This window comes from Canis lupus, chromosome 35 (genome assembly GCF_048164855.1).
Source record: "Canis lupus baileyi chromosome 35, mCanLup2.hap1, whole genome shotgun sequence".
In the NCBI taxonomy this organism is placed as follows: Eukaryota; Metazoa; Chordata; class Mammalia; order Carnivora; family Canidae; genus Canis; species Canis lupus.
The window spans coordinates 16,541,929-16,545,990 of NC_132872.1; the positions used below are offsets into that span (position 1 = coordinate 16,541,929).

Below are 4,062 nucleotides of genomic sequence, written 5' to 3' on the forward strand. Positions count from 1 at the left end.
ACCTTATTCTTATCCTCTTTGTCAGAACCCCAACAGTGGGTTCTGGTCACTATATTAGCTCTCAAGGGCAGTTATTTATTTTACACAATGGAAGTTTCTGGTCCAGAGGGTTGATTTCTTGAATCTGTCCAGTCTTATCTGAGACTCACCCATTGATCTGTGCTTTTGTCACAGACTCTGAACCTAATGGGTTAATGTTAAATATTAGGATTCTTAATATGTGGCCTTAGCCAAGTCTGGTAATTCAACCTGTTGTGCCTCCAATTTTCTCCAGAAGGGGATGGTAAAGATTTTAAAGTGAGTCTTATGGGGAACCTATAGCCGGATCAGAACACAGCTTTCACATGTTTCTGCCTAATGTTGAGTGAAGCTGAAACTAATGGACATGATTTCTACACAAGTGGGAAAGCCCATATGTTAGATAGACCCTGACAATGAATACCCACTTACTCATGGGGGACTTAGCTTGACATTTAATCCAAAAGGAGCTCGAAACCTAGAAGAAGATATTCAGTATTTGCTTGCAGTTTTCTCATTCATTTTCATGTTTTACTTTCCTTTTTTTTCCCCCATCATCAATATTTATTGAGCATTTACAGTGTACTAGACACAATAGAACATACAGAAAACACTGTCCCTGCTCTAGAGGAGCTTACATTCTAAAAGAAAAAAAATATATACCTCTTTTAAAACAGTATTTTTGTTTGGTGTTTTCTGCAAGGTACTAAGGAAACAGTCTGTAGGGTGAGCTTTGGGTATAACTTAGCCCCATCATTATTTAAAGAAAGGAAGAGGAAGGATTTTAAAGGCAGACAATGAGACACCATTCAGGATAGGTAGGGCTTACAAGGAGATAAACACAATCTCATCAACTAAGGAGAGATTTGTAGGGATAGGATGATTGATAGATTTGCAGTAGATAGGATGAGGGAAATTGTTTGTGGGATGCAAGCAAAGGAAATAAGGTATCCTTAGACATTGAGTGGAACCAAAAAGATCATGTGGCCTTTTTTTCCAAGTACATGGCCACCAAATAGGAATGGTTGGTGACAAGACAGAAGGCTAAAAAAAGGTAATCTTGTGCACCTGACAAATAGAATAAAGGATCAAAATTGAGGGCAGGCTATAACAATATCAAGAAATTCTTAAAAACAAAAGTGATTTGGAAATACAAAACTTAGTTAATGCTACTCAATGTCATGATGGGCCAAGAACATTGTGGCTTCCTAAGTTAGAAAATACCATATACCAAAATTTTAAATGGAACACATTACTTTTTTCCAATCAATCCCATCTCTGAAAAAAAGCTTTTTTTTTTAGGGTAGGGAAGGAATATGCACCATGGTAGGGAACAGTAGTAGTTATATTAGTAGTATCTTGTTATGATAAACTTTGTATCTAAACTTGGTAAAAAGTCCATTAGCTGCCAAGAGGGAATAAGCAATATATTTCCAAAAATGTACAATTTCCTTTAGAGAAGTTTCAGAACCAAGAAACTAATTTTCATGAAAAGCTGTAGAGAAAGTAGTTGAAAAGTCTATTCATAAAACTTGTATTCCAGTTACACGAACTTAATACACGTGTTCTTAACAATTATGCTTGGATTGTTCATGAAAATTTCATAAGACATCAAACAAAGCTAGCCATCATCTCAAGTTATTTCCCTGTTAACTATTTTTACAGGACATGCATGTTAGGCAAGTATCAAAAAAGAAAAAAAAGTCACAAAAGCAAAACCCAAACCAAAACAAAACAAAAACCCTAAAAAAAAAAAAAAAATTAAATACATGGGATTTTTGTTTTGCTGCTATGCTTTATATACATAAAGTAATGGATATCAAGCAATTCATTTTTACTGCATCTTTACTTGTACATTTGTTCTTAGGTTGCCTAAAACATTTAAATACAAATAAAACAAGTGTAGCAAAAATAATGAAAGCAAACAGCAGGTAACTTTACAAATAATGGAATGTGAACCATTTCTGCCCTTACCCAGAGTAAATTGGGTTACAACTAAAGGAACACTTCTGCAACTGTAGTCAAAGGTGTGCACATTGAGAATGAATATTCCACAGATACTCATGGTTCACATGTAATATCTACGGGATACCCATTTCTACTACAGCCTTTTAAGTGCTCCAAACCTTAAAGTACCCACAATAACTACACCTGTATCTGGAACCAATTATCCCTTTTATTCCCCACCAGGACAAACCAATATGTAGGCAGTTTTCTTTGCTTAGACATGGAAGCAGTTTTAACACTGGCCCTTGTGAAGCCACAATGTACCAAAAGTACTATGCCAATCTTATAACTAGTATAAAAATTCCACATCTCCATATTGGCCACCTCAAGATGAAAACAGATAACTCCCTAAATGTTAACTGGCTCTAATATCCAACATAAAAACCACATGGGAAATAGAGAAATTCAAATAGAAGTAACATAAATTTGTCATAAATCGTAAACAAAAAACTATTTGTGGGACAGCATGAAAGACAAATGGTCTACTGTGTAAATTTTAGAATGAGGCAGACAAAAGTTGGAAGGCCGGTTAATTTTCCCTCCTTCTGCTTCAGCTTTGTCTCCTTGGGTGTCTGATGTCCACAATGTCAAGTTGTCTCTCAGTAATTGCATTATTAGTGTGCTGTCTTTGTATGACTCTTAAATTAATGTATCAAGTTCAGCAATGCTTTCATCAAAAACTGTCTTTGCAAGAGAGCAGGCTTTCTTTGGTGAGTTCAGAATTTCAAATAGAATACAGTGAAATTAAGGGCCAGACCCAATCTGATAGGATGTGTTGGTTGCATTTCCTTTTTGATTTCAAAAGCTTCTTGGTATGCTTGTTGTGACTGATCCACAATCCTTTTCTTGCCATCACCAGCAGCAACCTCGGCCAAGTAACGGTAGTAGTCTCCTTTTGTTTTCAAATAGAAGATTTTGCTCTCTGCTTGTGAAGGGGATCAAAACTTTTCCAAAAGACACAGTACATCATTGCAGATATCTCCAAGATGACCTACGGGCTCCTACAACATTTTTATAAGCAACTGAGATAAGATTCCTCTCCTCGTTGGACAATTCAGCTCCTTACTCAGTTACCGACTTCATGCAGGCTGCTGTGTCATCATATCACTCAGCCTGCTCGGCCAGTTTGGCCTTCTGCACCAGCTCATTTTCATCCATGACTGAATGTTGTGTGTCCAGAGTGGGTGGCGGCAGATGGAGAGGGGCTCAGCAGTCTCTGGACAGCAGTGGTGAGGCTGAGTTTACTTCCCTTTTTTAAAGGCTTCTTCTAAGAAGACTTCTTTGGGGATCCCTGGGTGGCGCAGCGGTTTGGCGCCTGCCTTTGATCCTGGGCGCGATCCTGGAGACCCGGGATCGAATCCCACGTTGGGCTCCCGGTGCATGGAGCCTGTTTCTCCCTCTGCCTATGTCTCTGCCTCTGTGTGTGTGTGTGTGTGACTATCATAAATAAGTTTAAAAAAAAAAAAAGACTTCTTTGTTGCCTGAGAACTCCTACCAACCAGTTTAGTTTATCTTTGATTTTAAAAATTACCTTTTGTCTTTCAGTGTTCATACTTCTATAAATGTGGACTCCACTGTTTTCCAGAATAAACATCTTCCTTACAGGCATCATTGTTTCTCCACGCAGTAAGTAAAAGAAAGTGCTCCAGCTTCTTCTCCATGGAAACTCTATCCAAGTAGGCCTCTGTGATGTTAACAAAAGACCAACTGCCCACCAGCAAACTTGAGAGCAGCTCCAAAGGCACATTACCTGGGAAAAGCTGAGGAGGCTGGGGGCAGTGCAGCAGGGCCACATACTCCACAGGAGTGTGAGAAACACAGATATTAAATGTGACAACACCCAACTCTTAATGGCTCATGCAAAAAAAAAAAATTATTGGCTCACATACCTGGGAAAGATGCTAGGGATAGTGCATAGAACAAAAGAAGAGGTGAGGAATCAGAGCCTATATATGGGAGCTGGAACTCAGAGGTCATTATCTCTTCTGCTGCTCAAATATCTGTTTCTCTCTACTTGGCTTACTTTCCTCAAAAGAC

At 38.4% G+C, this 4,062-nt stretch overlaps 1 pseudogene; it reads right to left on the bottom strand.

Annotated features, from left to right (window-relative positions):
* Nucleotides 1–424: 424 nt before the first annotated feature.
* LOC140625172 (14-3-3 protein zeta/delta pseudogene) lies at nt 425–3,550 on the bottom strand (annotated as a pseudogene).
* Between the last annotated feature and the right edge of the window lie 512 nt (nt 3,551–4,062).